We start from the raw sequence: 27,838 nt of genomic DNA, 5'->3' as shown, positions 1-27,838 counted from the left end.
CTGCCATGGCCCAATCAGGTGACTCACCAAGCAGCCAGGCACGTTGTCCAGCATGTTGCTACATATAGCGTGGTAGCGTGGAGTTCCGCAGGACCAGGGGGCCATGTGTTGATCGGAGGTATCGGGCACAGCAATGTGTGATGGCTTTAATGGCATTTCATACCATCTGGACGTCAATGGAGTGGTATTGCTTGCGGTTGCGATACGCCACCTCCATTGCATGTGGAAAGAACAATTCCACGTGGCTGCATTCGAGGGCACCTATACAATTTGGCATGCCTGCCAGTGCATGGTAGGCAACTTATCTATCCAATATCTCCTGGGGTGTCCGGGGTAGGGATATGTAGCCCCTTGTGTGTTTGATGAGGGCATCCAGCACTTGGTTGAGTATCTGTGAAAATATGGCCAGTGGTATGCCATGCATGTGACCCACTGTATGCTGCTACGTGCCTGTGGCAAGGAAGTGGAGAACAGACACTACCCTGAGTAGAGGGGGGATTGCAGTGTGGATTTCTATGAGGCTCACTATGTCGTCATGTGTCAGGTCCACTATGGTGGTGATGGTGTCCCGGTCAAGGCGGTACAGGGTGTGGATCTGCTCTGGTGTGAGGTTGAAGGGGGAGGCTCTGATGCAAGGGATTGGGGGCTGCCAGTGTGGTAATGGTGGCTGCACGGGTAGGGCATGCTGGGCCTGTCTCACCCTCCTTCTCCTCCTGTGTATCCTCTGTGGTGGGGGCTGTGGTTGTTGTTGTTGCTGTTGTTGTCGTTGCTGCCTTGCAAGCAGGGCCTCCAGCTCCAGTAATCCTGCTACAATTAGTATCATCTTGGTGTGGGAGGGGGTGTGGTGAGTGGGTGTGCTCCTTTTGTGCTTTGCCAGACTCCATTGCCTCCACCTGTGCTGATTGAGTGCACCTGTGCCTCTTGGAAACACTGCTCAGGGTTCTTAAAACCTTCTCGGCAATGCCGGTATTTACTCCATGCCGGTAAGGTACTTTGCGGCCTTGTAGAGGCCGTTTTTTGCATGTCCGCATGACTTGGGATCAGCCCTGGTTTACGCCATGCCGCTAATTTCGGCATGGGGTGTCGTGCGCACGCCACAAGACCGCTATTTACGGCCTCGTACTTTACGGCGCCGTAAATAACGGTCCAGAGGGTCAGAATGGCGATAAAGGTAAACGATGCCGGTAAACCTTTACCGGCATCGTTTTTCCCTTAACGCCCAACTTGGAATGACCCCCACTGACTCTGATTATGTCAGGAATGGGTTTGTGGAACACATGATTAACTGGAAAAATCGAGGCATGATGTGGGCAAACAATGAACCGCTAAAGCTTTGGAAATTAATTAAATAAATGATCTGGTAACCTATAATGAAATGGGCATCTATTGGAAAAAGATCAGAGGTCACTCATAATAGAGGGAGCAGACAAAACTGGGAATGACTTGGGTGACCAGTTGGCCATTCACAGGGATTTCATAGAAAACGAATCCCTGTTGGAGGAAATCCAGGTCTCTGCTGTCACTGTCATGATGCCTACCCCCGGGCATCAGGACCAAGGCCATCAGCTCCTGGAGCAGGCATCCAGACATTTGTTTAAACCTCAGCAGCCCCGGCTAGGGGCTGTCTGGGTTCAGTCCTGGCGCCTTAGCCGCCAGGCTTATCATAGAAATCAGTCCTGGCGCCAGAGGCGGCAGGCTCATAGACTTTACTTACCTGATGCAGACCATGCTGCAAAAGAGTCCAAGCCTACATGAGGCCTGGATGGGACTATTTTGTTACAGGGACTATTTTTTACTTGGGCGTGGCACTAGGGAACTTCTTACATGGAACTACTTTGGAGGCTATTTAAACCACACCCGAACAGAAGCACATGCTTCGCGTTATTCTGCATCCAGCAGCGTGACGCTCACCGTGCCTGCAGCCAGCATCCAGTCTTCTGCCACACCCGCGTGCCTTCAGCCAGCATCCAGTCTTCTGCCACGCCCGCCTCGAATCCAGAGCTCCTAGAATAAAGAAGAAGAAAAGGACAAGGTTAGAAAACAAACTTATTTCAAATTCCTCACCTAATTCCGGAACCATTTCATCTCCGGACCTGGAAAGTACATCAGTCCTGCACGCGTCGCTTCGCCAGCTCCAGCATGGCGCCATACTCACCAGTTCTCACAGCATCTTTCGATCCGGCACTGTCTCCATCATTTCTTCGCTGTAATCCGGTACCTACGGGACACAAGAAAAAACAAGGCGGGCCAAGGGAATCAACAAATACAACCTCTTACCACCATAGACTTACCTGATTTACCACCGGCGGTATTATTCCATAACTCTCCGAATTTTCATATGCTGCATCTGTAAAGAGGGAGAAAAACAACACGTTAACGCATGCAATAGTTACCGGTCAGCATTGGGTAACACATACTCTTACCTGAACGCCAGCAGCAGCTACGAGACCTTCTTCTCACGAACTCAGTTGCAATTTAAGGAAGGAAGGGGATAAGAGTGAACATCGGGCACATTGAACTCTTTGAACTTGATACTTACCAATCCCACCAGGGACTTCAGAGTCAATATTACCGGAACTCTCCCAACGCCTTCAAACCAGTGAAGTAACTGGTATCTACGCGCTCCTGCAAGACACGCAGGATGGAGAGCTCATCTTTTACGGACATAAGGTGAGGTTACTAAGGGGATATCGGAGGTGATTAGTGGGGGAGAGCGAGAACAGTTGGGAGGCCATCACTAACACCCACAGGTGGTTAATCCCTGTCTCCACTGCAGGAAAATACTTCTTCGGGTCCAGCAGACAAGACTAGGCGGGCCAGTCCAGACAGTCATCTCTGCACTACTCATCACTTTGAAGGAGACCGCAGCTGTCTGGGTCCGATCGACACCCCTGTTGGGTCCAGGTGAGCGTAACAGAACGCAAAGCCTCTCTACAAATACCCACCAGGATTTTATGGAAACCTCGGAAACTGACCAACTGGCCCAATTATTGGGAGAATTTAGGGCAGAAGTACATGCCGCTCGCCAAGAGACTAATGCCCTCAGGAGAGAACTGATTGTCTCAAAGGAGCACACGGATGATCTGGCTAGGCAACTACTGCAAAACCAAGCTGGGCAAATGCCCCTACCTAGATATGGGGGAAACCCAACCCCCGTTTCATCAAGCAACCCTGTGCAAGTGGTTTTACCAGGAAATATTCCGTTAGCTCCACCCGAACGCTTTGCTGGGGACCCCAAAAGGTTCGCCGTGTTTATGAACCAATGCCGCTTGCACTTTTTATGCAGACCAGGAGCCTTTCCAAATGACCAAGCCAAAGTAGCCTTTGTATTGTCATATCTTAGTGGCAGCGCAGCGGATTGGTCCATTCCATTATTAAACCAGGATGATCCTCTTCTCCAGGATTTTCAGGGTTTTCAAAGGAGCATGGAAAAACTATTCGCCAGACACTCACAGGCTCAAGCCCTGGACAACGAACATTTATCCTTACAACAAGGTAACCTGGATCTGCTAACCTATATTGCAACCTTCAGTAGGTTGGTGGTGGAAACCGGGTGGCCGGAGGAAAAACGTATTACATTGTTTCATAGTGGACTTCGGGCAGAACTCAAAGATGTCTTGGCTCAAGTTGTGAACCCACCTCAGGATTGCACAGAATTTATAGACTTAGTGGTCGAGCTAGACCACCGACTTCAGAACCGGAAGATTGATCGAGCTAAGTTCAAGAACCGGGTATTGGTTAAACCCAACGTTGCCCCCAAAGGAACAGATGCATCTGAACCTATGCAGATCGGGGGGGGGTTAAAGGACCCTTAACTCAAAAGGAAAGAGAAAGAAGACGACAGATGCAGTTGTGTCTGTACTGTGGAACCTCAGGACATTTTCTACGGGATTGCACTACAAAACCACCCAAGAAGGTGTTAGGAGTTGCTGATAAAAGCCACGTAGAGCCTGATTCAGGAAACGACCACGCCCGACAAGCGTAGAGGTCCGCTTGCCGAGCTTAAAGAAGGACACTCAGACCTTGCATCTGATCATTCCAATGGTCCTACTTGATCCCAGGCAGCCATCACGTATGCACGCAGTAAGGGCATACATAGATAGCGGGGCCGTAGGAAACTATATGGACCACGAATTGGTGTCAAGGATGAATATACCTCTTTGCAAAAAGACCACCTTGGATGTCAACACCACAGTTGATGGAACTGAGATTGCCTCGGGGCCTGTAACTCATTCCACTACAGAGATGACACTGTTGAGTCAAGATGGGCATCGAGAGACTATTGTGTTTGATCTAACCAAAGCCCCACAGTTCCAGATAATACTGGGGATGCCATGGTTGGAAACACATAATACTTGTATAGATATGCGAGAGAAGAGAATAACCTTCCCGGATTGTGCATACACCTGTTGCCCGGAGAAAATTTTGAACAAAGGCCTGGCTACAGTCGTTAACCCAATCGTGCAGTTACCTCAGGAATACCAAGAATTTCAGGATGTTTTTCAAAAAGAACAGGCCAATACATTACCTCCTCACAGATCATACGATTGTCAAATCGACCTCCTACCCGGTGCACAACCCCCATGCAGTAGAATCTACGCCCTCATGGAACCTGAAAATCGTCACCTACGGCAATACTTGGACCAATACCTTGCTAATGGCTTTATTCGTCCTTCCAAATCTCCTGCATCCTCAGCTTTATTCTTCGTGCCAAAAAAGGAAGGTGACCTTAGAATGTGCATAGATTACCGCGCGTTAAATCAGATTACGGTAAAAAACGATACCCATTGCCTCTGATCCCCGAATTACTAGACCAAGTAACAGATGCTTGTATCTTCACTAAGTTAGATCTCCGAGGGGCATATCATCTGGTACGTGTCAAGAAAGGCGACGAATGGAAGACTGTCTTTCTCACCAAGTACGGATTATTCGAATATCAGGTGATGCCCTTTGGGTTGTGCAATGCACCAGCAGCCTTCCAGTATTTTATGAACGATGTCCTTCGTGAACTCATTGACGTCTGTCTCGTCGTATACATAGATGATATTCTAGTGTACTCCTCCTCAGAATCAGACCATGTTAAGCACGTGCGTGCAGTCCTTGAGAAACTATACCAGCACAAGTTATATGCAAAATTGGGAAAATGTGTTTTTCATGCTACGAAAGTTGAATTTCTTGGATTTATCTTGACTCCAAAAGGAGTCCGAATGGACTCTCGAAAGGTGGACGCAATTCTCAAGTGGCCATCACCCAGTTCAGTCAAAAGGGTACAAAACATGCTTGGATTTGCTAATTTCTACCGCAGATTCATTCCAGACTTCTCCCATGTTGTACACCCCATCACAGCACTTTTGCGAAAAAACAAACGCTTCTTGTGGACCGAAGAAATCAGTCCTGGCACCATAGGTGCGAGGCTCATAGACTTTACTTACCTGATGCAGACCATGCTGCAAAAGAGTCCAAGCCTACATGAGGCCTGGATGGGACTATTTTGTTACAGGGACTATTTTTTACTCGGGCGTGGCTCTAGGGAACTTCTTACCTGGAACTACTTTGGAGGCTATTTAAACCACACCCGAACAGCAGCACATGCTTTGCGTTATTCTTCATCCAGCAGCGTGATGCTCACCGTGCCTGCAGCCAGCATCCAGTCTTCTGGCACGCCCGCGTGCCTGCAGCCAGCATCCAGTCTTCTGCCACACCCGCCTCGAATCCGGAGCTCCTAGAATAAAGAAGAAGAAAAGGACAAGGTTAGAAAACAAACTTATTTCAAATTTCTCAACTAATTCCGGAAGCATTTCATCTCCGGACCTGGAAAGTACATCAGTCTTGCACGCGTCACTTCGCCAGCTCCAGCACGGCTCCATACTCACCAGTTCTCACAGCATCTTTCGATCCGGCACTGTCTCCATCATTTCTTCGCCGTAATCCAGCACCTAGGGGACACAAGAAAAAACAAGGTGAGCCAAGGGAATCAACAAATACAACCTATTACCACCATAGACTTACCTGATTCACCATCGGTGGTATTATTCCATAACTCTCCACATTTTCATATGCCGCATCTGTAAAGAGGGAGAAAAACAACACGTTAACGCATGCAATAGTTACCGGACAGCGTTGGGTAACACAGACTCTTACCTGAACGCCAGCAGCAGCTACGAGACCTTCTTCTCACGAACTCAGTTGCAACTTAAGGAAGGAAGGGGATAAGAGTGAACATCGGGCACATTGAACTCTTTGAACTTGATACTTACCAATCCCGCCAGGGACTTCAGAGTCAATATTACCGGTACTCTCCCAACGCCTTCAAACCAGTGAAGTAACTGGTATCTACGCGCCCCTGCAAGACACGCAGGATGGAGAGCTCATCTTTTACGAACATAAGGTGAGGTTACTAAGGGGATATCGGAGGTGATTAGTGGGGGAGAGCGAGAACAGTTGGGAGGCCATCACTAAAACCCACAGGTGGTTAATCCCTGTCTGCACTGCAGGAAAATACTTCTTCGGGTCCAGCAGACAAGACTAGGCGGGCCAGTCCAGACAGTCATCTCTGCACTACGCATCACGTTGAAGGGGACCGCAGCTGTCCGGGTCCGATCGACACCCCTGTTGGGTCCAGGTGAGCGTAACAGTCACCATGTGCCAAACTCATGCCAGTAATGAACACTCCACTGCCCAGTGGAATAAAGAAACCCCAGATGCAGATCCGATTACTGCACAAAAAGAGGATCCAATTATTGGGAAGTTTTATCAACATATTGAAGACCCTGTGAATTTTCCTCTGACAGAATCCGATTATATTGGGAAGGAGGATCGCCGGGTGTTTATGATGTTTTCCAAAATGTTTTGAATCAGAGACGGTTTGCTGGTATGGAGATCCATATCTGGATGTGACCATTGGGTAATACCTATCTCATTCAGAAGCCTGATGTTCAGTCATGCCCATGACGCAGCCACGGCCAGTCATAGGGAGTTTCATACAACATTAGAAATCTTGCACGAGGTCGCATATTGGCCACACATGGGCCAGGACCTCGACATATACTTAAAGGCATGTCTTGTGAGTGCTCAGTTTCAGCCAAGTTCTCCCACACAGAGAGATTCCCTACAGAAAAGGGGAATGACATTGGTCGGATTTGCTTGTCAATTTCATCGGGCCAGTGATTCGCTCCTCTAGAGGAAACAAGTACATGTTGACCGTGACATGCTTGTTTACCAAGTGCGTAGAATGTCTTCCGGCCCCAAATTGTAAGGATTGAGTCGGATTTAGTTGTACTGAGGAAGTCATTTTACCAGCGAGGTGATGACCAAGATGTGGGAGATATTAGGGGTAAAGAGAAAACTCCACATTGCCTACCACCTAGCCTTGAGCAGGGGGGGGGGGTTGAGAGGTACAATAAAACAGTTGTGGACATCTTGAAGAAGTTTGTGGCAGACTCCGGACCAAGTTTGGACATGCGAATGCCGCTTCTCCTAATGGCCATTAGGTGCACGTCATCTTCTGCAACCAAAAATTCTCCATTTGAGCTCATGACTGGATGTAAAATGGTGCTACCTCAGTATCTGCTCTATAGAACTCAAGAGCAGACCCTGATCAATGTGTCCACTAACCATGAGTACATTGAGAATTTATGGAAACACCTTCAGCACACTTTTGCTTATGCTCAGCGCAGTTTAGAAAAGTCGGCAAGAGGAATGAAAGCCCACTACGCCTTAACAACCACCAAGAAGGAGTACCAAGTAGGAGACATGGTCTACCTGTGCAATTTCCAAAGGAACCAGACCAAGGAGCGGAAGTTCCTACCGTCTTGGTGCAGTGCCTTTGAAATTTCTGATAAAAAAATTGCATGTCGCCTATAAGATCCACATCCCTAAAGGAGAAGATATGGAAGAGAAATGGGTCCATATCAATCAGTTGAAGAGTTGTCACCCCAGACAGACTTTACAACTAATTGAAGAGCCCAATGAGGGTAGAGCCCAGGAACCATCTGAAGAATGAAAGGAAGGAAACCCAGATGGAGAAAATCATACATTTACAGGGAGTAAAGGAATTTCTACTCATAAAGAATGGATACAAATCAGAAAAAAAAATATAGTATATGTAGAAATGTTCATGTAAGAGAAATAAAGGTCAATGTGTTATGTGATGTTGTATTTCTGTTAAAATTGTATTCCTATTTACCGGGGAAAGAAGTACGGTATAAAATACTAAACCTCTCTTTTATTCTCTGCAGACTCAGTAGCTCCTTACCTTCACAGCCTTGGGATAGGGGGTCCCAAAAAGGGGGGGTTTCCAGGACAAAACCCCAAAATCCGCAGATCTGCTCCAACGAGGACATTCATGGAATGAGCCAAAGTAAAAAGAAAACAAAACCCCCCTCTCCCTTGCTCTTTTCTACAGGTCAACCGAGTCAAAGACCCAGGGACGGGGGACTTGTGGGGTGAAAAGACAGCCCCAGAGTGACTTAGATGGAAAGGCCATGCTAGGCCCCTACTGTGAGAGTAAAGCTGTCTAATGTGGAGTTCTATTGAAATATAAAAGCCAGTACAAAACAGTGATTTTCGACATAAGGCCTAGCAAAATGGAAGGAAATGGGCCTAGTCAACTCCACTAAAATGGACAGGTGTGCAAGTGAATGGAAATCTACCTGAGAGCCTAAAACTGATGATATGCCCAATGAATGGGAAGTAACATGGGGCTGCAGAGGATGACTTTGTGTAAAGTGGATAAAGGCACCTTGACAGATGTAAAACTGCAGCAGTGCACGTGGAAAGAAATAATACATTTGAAACATTTCGTATTTGGAAGATAAAAAGGAAGAATGATGCCTGACATTTAAGAAATAAAGTGAATTGACAGATTGCGTTTATCAGGAATAAAGAGACTTAATTTTCATCATATAAAATGACAGCCTGTAAAGAGAAAGGCCTATTTTGTTTTTCTAGTAGTGAACACTGCTTTCCTATGTATGTGGGCTACCTGTGTGCATAGGTTTAATAATGAATTTCTTTTGTTCTAATGTAGTAGAAAAGAAGGGTTGTATTTTAAACCACCTGCCCCGATATAATGCTAAAATGTTACACGTAAGCACATCTTGGCGATTTAAAGCTGTATTTTCTGAAGTATGGATACAGCTGGTGTTTTGCCCACTGAACTGAAAGGTCTGTGCTTCTGAAAATGTGAACTCAAGACCTTTGGCTGGCCCTCACAGGAGAAGCAGGCCTGGTTTTCATTTATAAATACAAAGCATATACATAGAAGTAGATCAAAATAGTGGGATTTGCAGATAACACAGCCAGCAGAAATGACCTTTAAGGTCAGGTCTCCCCATTAACTGTGTATTAGTGGCCAACAGAAATTACCTTTTCAGGGCTAACTCTACCTCAAGAAATGGTTCAGAGCCACTAATGGATGATCAAACATTGTGTATGAAACAGATAGCTGATAAGCAGATGTTCTTATCAGGTCACAAGAACATGCATTTATCTTAAAATTGGTGGGGCTATGTGAAACAGAGGGACATATGGGATGCCTTGCCATTGACTAACATTGAATACATATTCTTGAATAAAAAGTGCATCGTACATCCCAATGAGCTCATTCCGGGTTCATATTAAAGGGGATCAGAAGCCCATCAGGACTATGTAAAAACGGAATTTGGGTGATGGATACACCTTCAGTTATGAAGACAATTAGGATTACAGCCTTCGCATAATTCTGAGAGAATGGAAAGTTGGTGGGATGATAGGTTATGGAAGTAAGGTTTGAATCACGAAGGGGTAGATTTGTGATTATTTCGGCTCAAGAGTAAACTGATAAAGATAGCAGCTCCTACCAGGATGGTCGCGCCGAGATATGATTAGTATTTTCTGACTCGTCATAAAATATAGACTTAACAATTTATATGTGCCGGCAATTATCTGAAAAATTAGGGTAGCGGCAATGTTGTTCGATTTTCAGAATCCCTCAGCCTCATCATTTACAGGCCCTAACTTCTTGTCGTATTAGCAGGCAGTGGGCGTTTTGGGGGGAGGGAGAGGGAGAGAGCTTGCCAATCTGTAACGCGGGGATTTTGATAATAATGAAGTGTCATCAACACTATATCTTCTCAAGTTCCAATCTAAGAGGGAACATGCAAGTAAACAACTAGGGAGAGAGAGACCAGGAGAGCTGCCTAATACATCAGGGCACCACCTTGCCAGGGGAACAGAGCTAAACCAAGGCCTACCTAGAAGGGGGGAGAAATGGATAGCCAGGGACTTTGCTGGAAATCTGGGGGCCCTATCTTAGAGAGGCCTGTGGCTGGAGAGACCTGGCTGGTGAATAGAGGTTTGAGGTGTGAACTGCCTCCCTGAAAGCGGGTCCTTGGATCTGGCAGGCCCCCAGAGCTAAGAACAGAGATCTCCCATGTAAGTAAATATATCCCAAAGCTATCAATTGTGTGGGAAACTACTGCCTTAATACCTTTCCCTTAGTGGGTGAAGGGGGCGGGCAAAAACGGGGTCGACCCTGTCCATATTGAACTAAAAGGTTAACTCAATGAATCCTCTATAGAAAAATACCCTATCCAGTTACCTTGAATTGTGTTGGAATCTGTCTGTTTAACCCTTACCTGTGCACTGGTTGGTGCTCTCCATTAGAGGCGGGGGGGGGGGGTGAAAGTGTGTATATCCTTAACACAATTAACTAAAATTCGAAACTGACAAAGGATTATCCTAGGGCGCTGCAAATGACTCTAGTCTGTAATGTAGTTGAGTAACCCTACTGTTCAATTGAATGTGCTAGTGTCCCTAAAACGAAAATCCCAACATATTGCATTCCCTTTGAGAACAAAATGTGCAAAATGAATTTTCCCTTTAAGCCCAAACCAGAATCCCAAAGACTTGCATTTTCCTTGTAGGACTGGTGCAAAACGAAATTTCCAATTTTTCCCTTGCATCCCAAATCGGAATTCCAAAACATTGGATTTGACCAAATTAAAAAGCCCAAAACTATGTTCCATTGTCTTACCACTCCCTGTACATTTCCTTCTGATAAGATCGTCATATCTAATTGATGCCTGGAGGGTGGAGGTTGCTGGGAGAAAGGGGAATTGTGCCAAAACAAGCAATCACTGTGTGTTTTGTATTTTTCCTATTGCTTAATTTGCAAGAAATGTGATGTAAATTGTGACTGCAAACTTCAAAATGTTACCTTTGTCTTATAGCAACTGATAGTAGTTTAAACTTATGTTAGCACATTGGTGCATGAAATTTGACTTTGTGATATTGTGTAGTGCCACAGCATTGGTGGTTGATGTTTTTGTGATTGCCTATGATTCTTTGCTAAAACTTAAATAAATATACGTTTTTACTATACACCGGCCTGGTTCCTAGCTCATTGGTGGTACAGAGGGTATTCGGCCTCACTAAAGTTGAATCTGTATAAGCGCTTTGGGTGCACGCCACCTTGCTTGGGGGGGAAAGGAACTCCCTGAGTTGAGAGTGACCACGTAAGTAATGGCGACAGTATTAGTAAAGTAGATTCCCCGATTTATTTGGGGGTTTTTGTACCCTTAAGACCAAGCTTATCCAAGCTGCAACTATGGCACAAAACGCGAGCTATTGCCATTGCTAATCAATTAGCAAGGGTTTACTCGATATATGGAAAATTTACGATTCAGCCTGCCATTAAATATTATGAAGGGAAAATTGTTCTAAAACTGTTATATGGGATGGACGTTTATACTTTGTCCATGTTAGAGTATCTTCTCATTCTCGAGGCAATTATTTGGAGGAGAGCATTCCGCCTTCCTAATGCTGTTGCTATTACAGCCATTAGATATGAGTTGGGCATTGCTTCATTGAGAGCAAAAGCTGATTGGAAGCCCTTATCCCTTTTTGTTGTAAAATCCTGTGCCTGACCACTAATTCGCAGTTTGTTGATCTTAAGTTGATCTTGGAGGAAAAGGGCAGTTTTTGGTTAAGTGATATTGAAAAGGGCTGCACTGACCTCATTTCCGTCTTGGGATGTTCCACCATTGAATTGGTAGAAAACCTAGTCGAAGTTAAAACAACTTTGTTTCATTGGGAATGGATTACCACTATGGAGACCATGCATTTGTATCCGTCTCCGAGTAATTTACAGGAGGAACATAAGAAAACAGGCTGATTATCACTGTACGTGGCTATTCATTCTAATAGGCATATAAGAAGTCTCATCTTGAGTTTTCGCTGGAATTTGATTCTGGTGAAACAGACACTGGTCAGATATGGTCTGTTGCCAGAGAAAAGACCAATGTGCTGTTTTTGCAACAGGCAAGGCCAACAAGAAACTCTGAAACATTTATTGGTAGCTTGTAAGGCTGTGCAGGTCGCAAGAGGGAGTTATCTGAAACAATTTGAAGGGATGTTCACGGGGGGAGCAGGAGGACTTAATCTGGTCAATTTGTTTAGCTGGCCGCACTACTAGTACTCTACTCGCTGTTACTGGTTTCTTAAAATCTTTGAAGTTAGATGTTCATTTAACATGAGTTTGAGGGCCATTGTGTTTCTTTCATTGCTTAGTGTAATGTTTGTCCAATGTTTAGTAAGAATTGTATACCTCTTAATTGGATTTTGAAGATTTGATATGTGTTTTGTTATGTTTCTTTTTCTTTTTCTTTTTCCTTTATTTTCTTCTGTCTTCTACTAAAATAATAATTTTTTTATTAAAATTGTTAAATGTTAATGTTTTTGTTTTAACCAAATAACAATAATTTAAAAAAAACATCTAAATGTATACTGTTAAACAGTCCCAAGTCCTTGATTTTCAGTATCCATATTCCTGTAGCAGGTGAAGCAGAATCCACAATTAGCTATAACAACACTGTGGAAATACTATGCCACTCGTTGCCTCATAGGTATTACAAGAGCATATGTGATGTCATGAACAACATCAAAAAGATGCTTAGAAATAACGAGATGCAGAGCGAAATAAAACTGCTTCTAGACAGCTATTTAAGGAAATCCTTTCTTATAGCGCCTGATTCTGATACCAAATTCAACTGTACTGGAAAAATCTTTATGGTACAGAACTTAGATGACTATGATCCGTATGGCAAAACATGCACAGATATTATTGGGGATCGAGGGGTTCTATCCTCTCTTTTTGTACTGTGACATTGTAGAATCTCAGAGGGTGGGTGACATGTACGCACATGTACGCACCCCTGCTTAGAAACGTGCAATCAAGGGTATCAACAATGGGATTTTGAATATTCAGTATATCAAATGGGTCTATGGGCCTGTGTGTAAATAATTTTTTTATATCATTGTGGTATTGGATGACCATGCAGCTTCTGTCTCATTCAAGTTTGAAATGGTGATCATAAAACTACACGTGCGCCCTCATAAGTGTTTTGACCACTGATCAGGGTGGTGGTGAAAAACGATGGCAACCCTGCCATTTACAGAGATTATTACATAGCCCAAATGGGTAACGGGATCCCCGCCTTCCATGGGGTGTCAGTAATATATGAACTTGCTTTGGGTGGTATATTTAAAAGCCCTACCGTTACTGAGAGGGGGGTTTCAATTGACAAAGCACATGTGAGGTTGTCTGTTAAGAACATCTATCCTGGCGTAATGCGCTCTGTGTCTGGAGTGCTGTATGAGCATATGAATAAAAGAGTGCAGCAGAATTCACAACAGATTGAACAGCAGGTTTTCAGCCTCATCAATATACGTCAAAAGAAAAAGAAAATCAATGCCCAGTCAAGGGCCCTCGAGACCCTGTAAAAGAAGAAAAACCTGAGCACCACCCCAGTCTTGAACAGCTCACAAATGACACAGCCAACCATTTAAGGATATCTTCTAAACTATGGCATTTGCACATTTTACTTCTGCAGAATGTGCCAAGTCTGAAATCAGTATTGTTCAGGTTCTCCCCACACAAACCAACGTAGAAATCGACTTTTTGGAAGTCGAACCGAGTCTGTGTCTTACTTCTCCAAGAATTCAATACCACCCTCACAAACAACATCAACCTCCATGCCCCAGTGAAACATCATACCCTCAAGCCTAAACCGTCCGCATCATGGTACACCCGAAAACTGTACTTCAACAAATGAACCATCAGAAAACAAGAAACGAATTGGTAAAAATCCTGCAATTCATCTGACCTCACCCTTTTCAAGGAACTCCATGCTACACACAGAGCAACACTGCCAGGGGGGTCTACTAACAAAACACCATAACCAAGGCCAACAATGAAAGTAGAGCCCTCTTCAAATATGACAAGCTCTGTGCCAACCCTCTTCCCAGCCCACTCATACTGCACTCCATCGAAAAAAATACACAAACATCAACTTTTTCTTTGTCAACAGAATTGGCATGATCCACCAACACATAGACACCAATGCCACAACTGACAGCACACTACTCATGCCATCTCACAAAACTACAACTACCAACTTTCAAGACACTAACAATGAAGACCTCCTTAGCATCTATCAAGGCCACATCGTATGCAGGTGACATCCTCCCTGCCTTCGTACTTAACACCCTTATGACTGAAGCAATCCTCCCTTCCATGACAATCATCGCTAGCTCCCTAACTCAAGGCACCTTCCTCTTGACCCTCAAGACCAGACAAATTCTCCTGCTTCTCAAGAAACCAACAGTGGGTCCTGACGTCCCCAGAAACTACTGCTCCATGAATGTAATCAATCAGGTAAGATCCTTAAGAAAGCAGTAGGCAGGCAACTCCTCCAACACACCAAAGCCAATAACCTCCTTCAGTCCTACCAATCTGGCTTCGGAACTAGATGCAGCACAGAAACAGTTGCCATCAAGGTGATCAATGATGCACTTAATATCCTCAATGTGGGCCATCCATGCCTCCTGGTTCTCCTTGACCTCTTAGCAACATTTGACAGAGTAGACCACCACACACTCACCAACATTTTACATCATCAAATGGGGATCCGTGAGATCATCCTCAGCTGGTTCAAATCCTATCTTGCTAATCACCAACAGTTTGTACAAATGGATTCCTCCAAATCACCAACTCTACCAATCAACTGTGGAGTCCCACAAGGATTCATCCTGTCCCCCATGCATGACCTTTAATCTTTACATGGAACTGCTCAAACCCCTCCTTGCTCCACACAACATCTACCAATATACATATGACACACAGACCTACCTCAACATATCCTACATTGTAGACATTCACAGGGTCCAGGCCCGCCTCACATTGATCACATGGATGTCTAGTGCTTACCTGAAGCGCAACCCTTCCAAGAAGGAATTCCTACTGCTGACCAACCTCGAGGGCTTCACACACGAGCTGGCCACTTCTGCTAAGTCCCTCGGGCTGGAAATCAACAGACACCTCATCCTCAATCAGCACATAGCAAGGAAGAAACAGGAAGCTTGGTACCAACCTTCTCTCCTGCGGCAAATCAAGCCCTTCATCCCAGAAAACATCTTCAGATCCACTGTCCAATGCTTGGTCCCCTCCCTCCTTGATGGCGGTAATGCCCTTTTGAAGGCCTTCCAGTGACTACCCTGACACCCCAGAGGTGTGTCCTGCATACATCACCCCAGCTCTCATTAAACTGCACTATCTCCTGCTGCAAGCCTGTTTCCTGTTCAAATCCTATTGTATCATTTATAAGGCTGCCCCCTAAAGCTCCCAAGCTACCTCAATGAGAAGCTCAGTATCTCCAGAGGCCTGTGATCCACTAGATCTAAGGACATGTGCAGACCTGAACTTCACTGGTGCAGGAAGGAACGAAGCAGAAGATAGGTCTCCCCTGTCTACTTCCCAAGACTCTGGAACTTCCTCCCCATCAACATCGACTCACCCCATCGCTTCTAAAATTCAAGAAAGAGCTTAAGAATTTCCTGGTCAAGGTATGCCTCTTCCCTAATACCTAGGTCCCAACACCCTACACTCCCCACCCTATCTGAGACTGTGACCTGCTCCTCATTGTTTCCTTCCAAAGTTGCTTGTAGATTCCTTGCTGCCAATTACCCACATCCCCTGCTGTTAGCTCCCTGCTCCCTTTTCTCTGCTTCCCTCACTGTGTTCATCCCCCTTTTATTGTAAAGTGCTCAATTGCTTCCCAAAGTTAGGTCTGACCACTGCCCGCCCTTCACAGACAATGGGCCTCATTACGATTGTGGCAGTAAGGCAACAACGGCGCCGGTAGTTCTACCAGCGCCATTGTTACCATACTGCCACATAATGAGTTCTGCTTGCGGGTGCCGCCCTGCACGCCTGGTCAGACCAGGCGTGCAGAGCGGCACCCACGAGCAGAACAGGATGGTAGCAACGATACTGTTATGAACGGTACCGCTTCTACCATCCTCCCCATTCCCATTGAGCACTTTGAAGCTCAAATGGGAATGGGGACGTACCGGCTCCGCGTCCCGTGCAAGGGGAATTACCAGGTCCGCCGAGTTTGGGGGTAGCCATGCTGGTGTAAACGTAATGAGTTCTTTATAGTAGGATCCCCATTTTAACTGGAACTACACAACTGCCTGTTATACCTAATGTGCACGATCATAAAGGCCGATCAAATATGTCAAATAAAGAGGGTGGGCCCACGTGGTACCAGTGGTCTACCTCACATCTAGCCCGGTCAATCAGAGGACATAATGCTTGGGGACCGTCTGATATCGCAATTTAGCAACTGTTATGCGTACAGGCCCTGTATAGAGCTGCTCCTACTCCACAGCAACAGTGCTCTAGGTTCTCAATTTATAGCTGGCCTCTTCTACAAGGACACAGCCGGATTTTATGAATCTACCAAACTAGATGTTGAGACCTCAGGCTTTACCAAAATGGCAGAGAATGCGACCAGAAGACGAATGTTTGATCTGATAGTGCGTGCACATATGGAGTTGTTCTTCCAAGAAAAATGGATAGTGAATGTGCTGGATGTTGATCAGAAATTTACATGGAATGCAGAAAATGTCTGCCTCATGAGTGGGGATGAGGAGCCATGCAAGTTTAAAATAATGTCTGCCAGTTTTTTGTTAAGCTTTCACGAATTTCACCCAGTGTTCGATTGATGCATTCAGCGACCCTCTAAATTGCCAATTCTAAATATCCGGTGGATAGTGTAACCACCAAACCTATCAACATTCCAGGGGCTAGCCGAGGCAATGGCCAAGGTACCCTGGGACAGCTGCCTGAACTGGTGGTCATAGGATTTGTGGATAACGCTGCTTCATCAGTCTTGTACATGTCAATTCCTTTCCACTTCAAGCACATGAATCTGTCTTACTTTGCTCTTTAAAGTGGTGCATGATGACACATAGCAAAGCGCTCATGCCTAATTTTGATACGTACAGCAACGTTCGTGAGTACATGAACCTGGTGGTGACAACGTGTAAACATCTCAAAGATTCAGGATTAGCAGCAGATCATCAGGGGTTTGTAAAAGGCTTCAGTCTATTTGCAGTCGATCTATCTCCAGAAATGGAAGCTTTGGATCATTTTAGTTTCATCTCTAGTAGGCTGGTGCACATATATGTATGCGTTTAGCAAGCCCTCCCGACCAATGTAACTAGGGTGCTCTATGCAGTGCACTCTAATATTATAGAAATCAACCGCAATCCCAAGTGCTTTTTAAATACATGTAAGACGGATACCATTCCAAAAACACAATTCTTATGCAATGATAAATATGTGAAAAGTGTCTCCACAATGTCTTTTATGCCGGCCAATGCCTAACAGGCTATTGGGGACGGACTCTAAAGCGTGTGTTATCAACACACACTCACATATGAAATCTGGTGAACACTGGCTAGGGTTATGTCTGAAAGAAGGCACGTCTTTTTTCGCCAGCTACAGTCTGAGTACAGCCTACTTCTCAAGATCCATTGAAAAATGGGATCCATTGAAATATTTGTAAAATGAAATGGTCGATTGCTGAGGCATAGCACACGTTGGGTACAGCCAGCTCTGGAAACCATGTGAGGCCTGCCTGGAATCTACTTTCTGCATAACGCCTGCCAAGGTCTTACAATGGAAAATATTTTGAACAGATACACAAGTGACTTGTGCTTTAATGACTTTATAGTGAAGCAGTTTGTCATGATGTTATCAGGACGAAATGGCTAAAGAAACACATCAGAATGCAAATGTATTAATTCAGATGTGTAATGCCATTTCGGCTGTCTAGATCAAAATTGTTTTGCCCAAAAAAGCGAAACCCTGTCTCTATTTGTTTAAACGTACTGTTGGTGTGTTGCTCTGCGTAGATACGTATGATTAAATAGGTATGCAAAGTAAGACAAGCACACACGAGCATGGACTCACACACGCACAGGTGCACACATGCAGACACACACACACACACACTCACACTCCAACAGTTCTATACTTGGAGGGCCTACAAAGGTTTCTGCACAGTTCCCACAGCTTTTTTATTATTATTATTATTATTTTTATTATTATTATTATTATTTTACTAATGAGGACTCTAAGGGTAAAGCAAGGTTTACTTTACTGTGCTTGTGACACCATTGTTGACAAACAAACTTCTAGCAAGGACCTACGATATAATGTCCTACTCTTTGCTACATGAACTCTGGGGTGTACGGTAACCATGTTTAACCACTAACAATATAACCAGCATACAGGGCCTGCACATTGTTTTCACTCGGAGTGTTAAAGTCCAGGTCCTCACAAGGATAGCAATACCAGTACACATACATACTCATGCACAAACACAGGTCCTCATACATGGCCACACATGCATACTAATGCCACACACACACGCCCATGCATGTGGATACTCACACACAGCCACACCAGCACTCACATACATACAGGAAAGCACTCCAACACACAAATATGCACTTTCACAAATACATGAGTACAAACGGTCAAAAACAATCAGCAACACATGCACTGAAAGGTACACACATGGACACACTCATAGAGGCATACAACCATACACTGACACACACGATTATGCATTAGAACAAACACATTCTTGTACCAACACATACAAGGTCACATTTATGCATCAGCGGATGTGGGGTAGTTGAAACGTTACTTAGTGGGCAGATAATCTTTACCAAGATGTGGGTATGGATGGGAAGAGAAGAGGATGAAGAAGGCTAGGGTTTGGCGCAATGTCCACCGATGTTGCTCATTGATAGAGTAAAACGTGGACTGCCAATCAGAATAATGCAGCCTTTACCTTCCGAATCTGCGAATAAGTGGAAAAAGCAGGAGACAGGATAACATCCCTGCCATTTCAGGTGCCAGCCATGAAAAACAACCTAGGCCATGAGCCGACATGCTTTTTATAAGTGGTAGACAGCTAAGCACCAACAATTCCTTTTGGTCAACTCTAAATGATGTCTGTTAATCAAAGTTCTGCATCTAGCACCTGGAAGCAATCAACTCTTTACTTGGGGTATATTATATAGCTATATCATTTAGAGTGTACTATTAGATTTGTGCGAGACATCTTTCGTTCTAGGTCATTCTCTAAGCTTTTACTAAGATATAATTAAAAAAACAATATGGCATCTTCTGTAAATTAATTTGATGACGTCAGTGATGTTGTTTGTGATATCATCAATGTGTTTATGTGCTGTGCAATGGGGGCCTCATAGTGAAGGTGGCGTAGCTTCCAACCCATCCCGAATTTCAGGGATTTTGTTGCATTAAATTGGCACTTTAACATCCCTTCAACTGATGTTTTTTCATTGAAAATATATATATTAGAAACATCCATTTACTTGTTCACCAAAGGCTTAACCTATCTAAAATCCAGGGGTGTTGCTAGGTCTGGAAAAGATCAGGTACGAGGCTAATATCCGTGCTGTCGGGACTCGGGCTAGCAAGCTTTTTGGCTGTAGCCCCTGAGCTTCTATCCACAACCAAAAGACATGGGGCTATCGCCCCCCTATCCTCCCCCTAGCAACGTCTCCGCTAAAATAATTCCCTGATCTGTAACAACCGATCAGCCCCCCCCCATTACTATCACTAAAGAAGCTGACAATCATGACGCTTCAGTGCATTCTTCACAACAGTTGCACAACTCATCATGCACTGGGCCAACTAATAGTGACTTTTAGTTGGGATCTACAAGTAACATTTCTATCACTACACTCTCCCGAAGTGTCACCGAACATGTTAGCTGAGTCGCCCTCACCCTGGTTCCATAGCAGCTCATTTGAAAGGTCCACAACCTTCTATCCGTCTGCTGAAGAAACATACTCGTTCTGCCCCACCACCTACCTCCACTACACAATGGGAAATGGGTCACTGGCAAATCTCAAAAGATCTCTGACCACCCTAACCCTTCCTTTTCCACAGCAACCACCCATACCAAGCCATGTTTGTGGGAAATGAGTTCCGGGCAGATTCCTAGCACATTGAACACAATTTATCGCTCTTCCCATGGCTTGTTAAGTGGCATGGCAGTGATAAAAAAATCGAGAACTCAAGGTCAGCCTCATATGGATGAGAACCTTGTTGAAACCAAACTATTGTACTATTACTCACCCGACAGTACCCTCTGGCAATAAGCGCCACTACTATAACCGAACATCTCAGTCCGAATTTGGTGTTGAATGCGTCTATCCCAAATACATCAAGTGCTCTTTTGTAAACAGTGTAAACTCATTTGAACAACTAATGGTTAAATGCCTCTTAAAAGCTAACAACTTGGTCATAGTGGTAGTAGCTTACATATTTCCTTGTCATGACTCAACCTTCCTAAAAGTACCGGGTAAATGTATGATATCCCTGGTGAGTTCTGCTGAAAAACGTTCTAGACCTGAACATGTGTGGCAAAGATTACATATATGCATTTGATCTTTCTTCAACTGTCGAAAGGCCCGACTGATACATTTTGGATAAACCTGCAACATAATTTTCACTCTCAAATTGTTCATCGCTGATGTTGAATCTTTGCCGCTCTGCTGGTCCAAATGGGAAAACTAAACTTCTCCAGATCAACCACACTTCAACGCTCTCAAGCTGAAAAAACCCTGATATGGTGAAGACTTGAAAGCATTTATTTATATTTGTACTTACTTATTTAGAGAGCCAGGATGTAATTTTGAGCAGAATAGACAGGATAAAGTATCAGATGAGGGAGGCAGTGTCAGGACGAGGGTGCCTTTGTAATATGCAGTGGTTAGTGGGTTGTGGCTAAGCATGGTGATGGTGGGGTAGATCAAACAAGGAACATAGATCAGGGACATTAAAAAAGGGAAAAATAAAAATAGGATGCACATGCACAGCCTAGTAACATGATCTATGTTTAAGAAATATTCATTTTGACATATTTACATACCAGAATTGGATAATGTCAGGGTAATTATAGGTGTCAGGTGGGAAAGAATGGCGAGGGAGTAGGAGATGTTTGTTCTGTAGCTAGCAAGTGGTGTTTGAGTCTGCAACTGTTGGGCTGGTGTTGATGGCTGGGGGAGGGTATTCCAGTGGAGGGAGCATTTAGCGAGAAAAAGCAGAAGTGGGAGGAGGCATACGGAAGGTGGGGAGCAGAACTTTTGATGAGAGCCTAGGACCTCAGAAAATGAGGGGGAGAGAAGAGAAAGATGCAGTAAGCGAGATATTAGTGGACCAGACCATTGGTAGATTTGAAGATAAGGAGTATGAATCTGGAGCCAGTAGGGCCTTCTAGCATTGTCTAAAGGTGGAGGTGGTCCAGGTTCTGGGTAGGTTAAAGAGGGTGCATGTTTTGAAGTTGAGGACTTTTTCAGATGGGAGAAAGAGTAGAGGGGGATCCAAGGAGTAGACTAGAGCAGCAGTCAGGTTTGCTCACTACTAGGGTAGAGATCAGAATCTTGGTTGTGTGATGGGTTAAGGTAGGGGCAAATCTTTGAGCATTCAGGAAGTTGATCCTGGCGGCAGTGGCAGTAATAAATGGATGTAATCTAAGGTGGAGCTTTGGGTCATAAATAGAAGGCATCGGGGGAAAGGAGATTGGCGATGGGAGAGTGGGGTTGGCATTGAAAGCCAGGAGAAAGATAACTTCAATTTTGGAGGAGTTTAACATCAGGTAGTGCATGACCATCCAGTGTTGGATACCTGTGAGACAACAGGTGATGTTTTCTTACATGGCTAGGGTGTAGGAGGGAATAGAGAAAAACATTTTAGTATCATCAGCAAAGAGATGGCATTGAAAGCCAAAGGAATATGTGATTTTTCTGAGGGAAGAAGGTGAAGAGGAGAAGGCCTAGGCCAGATGCCCAAGGAATTCCCACAGGGAGGGGAGCAGAGGATTCTGAGTTGCACAAAATGGAGAAGGAGTGTGTGGACAGGTAGGAAGCAACCACGTCAAGGGCAGTACCATTAATGCTGACGGAGGAGTTGGTTTGAGGAACAGAGTGATGCTCTACAGTGTCAAATGCAGCAGAGAGATTGAGTGGGAAGAGGAGGCAGGACAGGTGAGAGTGACAAGATGCTGAAAGAAAGATAAAGACATTGACAACTTCAATTTCAGTTAAGGGTGTAATCTGAAAGCCTTATTTCGAGGTTTCACAATGTGATTGATGATGACATGATGGAGGATTGTTGGTATAATCAGTGCGTTTCTTCAGTATGGTAAATTACAGTGGCTATTTTATTACAGACAGGAAAGAGACATGTGGCGAGGGTTAGTTTGAAGAGGGAGGAGAGGTGAGAAGCGATGGTGGGTGCCAGTTCTTGAAGAATAATGAGAAAGTGTCACTTTTATCATTGCTCACCTTTGTCTCTTTAATGGATACATTTTCATTAATTAGGTATATTTTAATGCAAATTCAGTTTTCCCTCAAATCCAAACTTTGTTTCTAGCACATGTTTATGATGGATGCACATAGGAAGAGTATATTATGCAAATAAGGAATTTTCATGTAAAATACTCCATTAAGCTTACATGTTCCAATATAGGGATGTTTAGCTGAGTTTACAGTTTCACCTCCAGGACTGAAATAATTATGCTGACTAGCACTGAACACCATGACATCCAGACCTGGCTATCCGCTATGAACCATGAGGGGTTCACCTCCCCATTGGCCACCTGCACCAAATCACTTGGGTTTGACATTGACAGACACCTCTCCTTCAAACAGCACAGAGCAAGGAAGACACTAAAGGCTTGGTATCAATTTTTCGGCTCTTCATCACAGAAAGCAACATCAGATCTGCCGTCAAAGCCCTGGATCCTCTCCCACCGGAAGGTGGCAATAATCTTTTGGAAGGCTTTCCAGCAACTACCCTGGCACCCATGAGATGTGTCCTGCATGCTGCAGAACTATTCATCAACAGCTCTAATTAGATCACATCTCATTGAACTGCACTTGCTCCCGCTGCATCTTTAAATTCTGCTACATCATTTACAAGGCTGTCACCCTGAAGTCCCCAAGCTACCTCACGAGAAGCTCTACATCTCAGAAGGCTTACAATCCACTACAATTAAGAACATGTGCAGATTTGTACTCTGCCACTGCAGGAAGGAAAGAACCAGAAGAAAGGCCTTCACTGTCTACAACCCAAGACTCTGCAAACTCATACCTGTCAACACTAGACTCACCCCATGCTTCTACATTTCAGGAAGGAGCGCAAGACCCTTCAAGGATGTCTCATTTCTCACCCCCACCCTACCTGAGACTGGGTGATCTGCTCCACACTGTTCCTCCCCTGGTTGCTTGTAGGTCCCTTGCTGCCAAATTACCTCCCCTCCCCTCTCTCTCCTGTTGTTAGCTCCTCATTCCCTTATATCTATGCTTTCCTCACCATGTCCTTCCCCCTATGATTTGTAAAGCGATCTGTTGCTTCCCAAAGCTAGATCAGTGCTCAACAAATACTGTAATAATTCTAGTAATAATAGTGCAGTGAGAAGTTGTAAAGGGAGAGTACAGTTTCTATAATAATATAATTGAGTGCATCTGAATAAAACCCACTTACTGCAAATAAATGTCATAACACACATTACATATTAACCTGACCAATACAGAGGCATTATTTACTCAACTGCCATAAAATTACCTCCCAGAAAAACTTAATTACTTTCAAAATTACCAGTGGAAATGTAGGGGAGCACAGCCATGGTCCATAATATGTCAAACTAGTTTAATCTTGACCTGAGACAGAAAGATGTGATAGGGAGATGTATGTAGAGATGAAGAGATAAAGAGGAGCGTTGGAGAGAAGAACTAAAGGGAGGGAGAGAGACAGACCTCCAGCGCCAAATATCTTGTGTCCCGCATCGACAAACACCTCTCCTTCAAGAGACACATAGCTAAGAAAATTCAGACAGCTTGGTATGAGCTCTCGCTCCTGTGGAAAGACAGGCCATTCCTCCTACGAACACCTTTAAATTCACTGTTCAAGCACTGGTGCTATCACACCTGGATGGTGGCAATGTGCTCCTCGAAGGCCTCCCGTTGTCCTCCCTTATGTCCCTGAGGAGTGTCCTACAAACGGCTGCACGCCTCATCAAGGGTCTACGTAGATGTGACCACATCACCCTGGCCCTCACCGTCCTTCACTGGCTCCCACTGCATGCACAAAGTACCTTCAAGTCTTGATGCATCATCTATAAGGAAGTCACCCTCATGTCATCCAGCTACCTTGTGGAGAAACTCAGCCTCTCCAGGGGACATCACACCAGTAGGCGCTAGGACATGTGCAGTCTTGAAATCCACCTCTGCAAAAAAAAAGCCTTCTCTGTCTATGCCCCAAGACTATGGAAGTTCCTACCTGTTAGCATCAGGCTCCCTCCCACGCTCCTACAATACAGAAAAGTACTCAAGACCCACCTCTTCAAGTAGTCTCTCCTCCTCAACACATAGGCCATCATGTCGCCTCTCGTGCGACCTGACTCTCTAGACCTGGGGTGCACAACGTATGGCCCGCAGGCCAAATGCGGCCCTCCATCCTGTGATGTGCGGCCCGCCAGGAGTGTTTACTTTTTTTGCAATGAGATACGGCCCACTTAAAGCAGCAGTAAACAAACAGTTTTGCCCAGGACCATTGCTGGCTAGAAGGCCAGCAGTAGAGAAGGTCATCAACCGTGCATATTTCCACGTTCCTTCAAGAGGAATTAAGGTGCTGGACAGAAAATGTCATTGCCCTTTGAAATGCAAAGTGACTTTAATTTTATGCCCAATCAATGGCACCACACTTGCATAGTGACACGAGTATAAGTGTACCAAAAGCTTTCTGATTTAACACTAGATTAGCAAAAGTGGGGTGGTGGGGGAGGGTGGGTGCAACTTCTATTTCATATTCACGCCACAGTGTTATTTTTAAGTTAATTTGCCCGAGCGTGCTGTGGAGGGAAATGTGATGGGTGATAATTTGGTAAAATGACAAAAAAGAAGGAACCAGGGTAAGGGCCTCTGCAGTGTTTTATGATAGATGTCCACAATGGTTCTTTTTGGGAGTGCCAGGAACAGAAGCAGCTGTAAAAATCATCAAATGGAGCATTAAATGAAGCTATATATTAAGGCTTTGTCAATCTCTGATTTGCGGTTCATTTAATTTCCAAAAGAAATGCAAGTGCCAGAATTAACAAAGAAAACCAGGACTGGGCTAGAATCTTTGGAATGGAATGGGGGCCCTACTGATGTGTATGAACACCTGTCATGCTTTTGGGGAGGGCAGTACAAAATTAAATGTTCATGCTGATATGTTCTTTCATAAATACCCAATAACCATAGCACACAACCACATAATGCAAATAAGGGTTTTGGCCAATTGATTGACTGAGTGTAGGGATGTACCGAAGCGCATGTAAATAGGCTCTGCCGGCTCACTCTGGCACCCAGAGATAGGAGGGAGCAAGCTTATGGAGTGCTGCTTACAGGGTGTGGCAGAGCCCCACCCCAGCCCTTCAAGCAAAATGCTCCTCGGCATGAGAGGGAGGGAGAGGAAGAGGAGAGAAAGGGACAGAGTAACAGAGAGGGAGGCAGAAGGGAAGAGATGGAAAGAAACAGAAAGATATAGAAATAGTAACATAGGGAGAGACAGAGAAAGAGGGGAGAGAAATAGTAAGTGTGGAAGAGGGACAAGAAAGAATGACAGAAAGAGAGAAAGAGAGGGAGAAAGAGGGAGAGAGAGAGAGAGAGAGACAGAGATAGAGACAGAGAAAGACTGTGAATGTGGCGTTGGGCAGCAGCTGAAGATAAATATGTGAAGACGGTAACAACATGTGCTCATTTGTGTGACATATATGGTACTGAATGGTGTTGCAGCTCTCTGCACTTGCAAATTAAGTGTTTATCTGCTGGCGATAACCTAACATGGGTAAGATTGGGGGGTCTTACTCACTGGTAATCTTCACTACTCCTAGTTCTGTTCTTCCTAGTCACAGTACTTACTCTCCGAGGGCCCCACCTTCATGATCAGGAAGCTTTTACTGTTTAATTTTCCTTGCTTCACCCCCTTGCTCATGTCGTGTGGTCACCCCTCAACCACTCCACGCAACACATTAGTATTCCGGCCCATGGTATGCAGTTTCAAAGGTACATTTGGCCCTCTGAGAAAACCAGTTGTGCAACTCTGCTCTAGACGCTGCACGCCTCTCTCCTCCCAGCCACCCGGTGCAGCTGTACCCTGAGAAATTCCTGTTGTCCCACACCTTCCCCTAAGTGGCAATGGCTGCCAATAGGAAGGGAGAAGGGACTATATGTAGTTCCCTTCTTGCTACCTCCATGTCGGCCATTTTCTTTTGTAGTTTTGTTTTAAGTTGAGACACTTCCACCGTGTCATTTCTCAACTAAAAAAACAAAACAAAAAGAACTATTAGCACCCCGTTAAGCATGCCAGGTTTCTAAAAGCTATAAAAAAAGCTCACTAGCAGGTTAGCTGCACAGCCTCTTCAGCAGAGCAGAAGTTCTTCCCGCTTTTGGTGATGCTGCAGGAGCAGCCAACCCATACCCCAGCACATAAGGTAAGCCTGTGGGGCATAACCGGAGAGAAGCCATTTCAAATTGCTAAATTCTACAAAGAGACAGAAATTATCGAAAGGTACGCATTGTGATGATGACCGTCCCCCTTTGAAACCGAGGCACAACCTTGTTGGGCTCAGCCTCTACGCTGCTTTGAAAATATATTCTGAATTATGATTACACTTCCAAATGTACATTCCAAAATGGCTGACGGCTTCTTGTGCCTCTAACAGTCGACCATTCTCTGTACCCGAATCAGCTGACCATTTCCACTATCGCCGATTGTGATTGGCCTTCACCAGACTTAAAGAGCCAATCAGCTACGCTGGCAGGCGGAAGCCAGCCCCAATTTTCGAAGGCCCGTTGTCTAAGGCCCCTGACCATGCCTTCTGGAGCCCTGGGGCACAATCACTCCTGCTACCTCAAAGCCTGCACCCTGTTCTGATCCAACCTCTCATCAAGCTTGCTAAGACTTGTCCATACGCACTACCCTTGGCTAATAAAAACCCTTCACTATTCAATTCTGAGACTTCCCTTGCCTTTCATCTCGATCCACGGCAACCTCTTCACATGATTCCTCTACTGCGCCGATCTGAGTCACCAGCTACACTGCCAACTGCCCTACTGCAGAGGGGCCTACTCCAGCTCAATCTCAATATTCAAAGGCAACCACATTGTGCTGCGGAAGTTCATCAAATCTGCGCCCAATGTTCCACTGCGCTCTCACTTGCACCTTATTTACTGAATGTTCATACACTCACAATCTTCTGCAACCACATGAAATAGAGGCTCCCAAATGCTTGCACCCTACAATACTTGCAAGTCTCTAGACCTTTCATAACAGATATCGACTGTAATAACAACCTGTTGACTAACCTGCATGACCTGACCACTAGGTCAATTGGGCCCTGCGCCTGGCGCATCCTGCCCCATGGCC

General features: G+C 44.9%; 1 pseudogene; it reads right to left on the bottom strand.

The window, feature by feature from the left end:
• The window catches only part of LOC138528083 (collagenase 3-like), a 227,972-nt pseudogene extending 201,568 nt beyond the window's left edge, over window positions 1-26,404 (bottom strand).
• Window positions 26,405-27,838: the final 1,434 nt, after the last annotated feature.

The sequence above is a fragment of the Ambystoma mexicanum genome, chromosome 7q, assembly GCF_040938575.1.
Source record: "Ambystoma mexicanum isolate Mex_15411 chromosome 7q, UKY_AmexF1_1, whole genome shotgun sequence".
Classification (NCBI taxonomy): domain Eukaryota; kingdom Metazoa; phylum Chordata; class Amphibia; order Caudata; family Ambystomatidae; genus Ambystoma; species Ambystoma mexicanum.
This window is presented reverse-complemented; position numbering and strand designations above follow the sequence as displayed.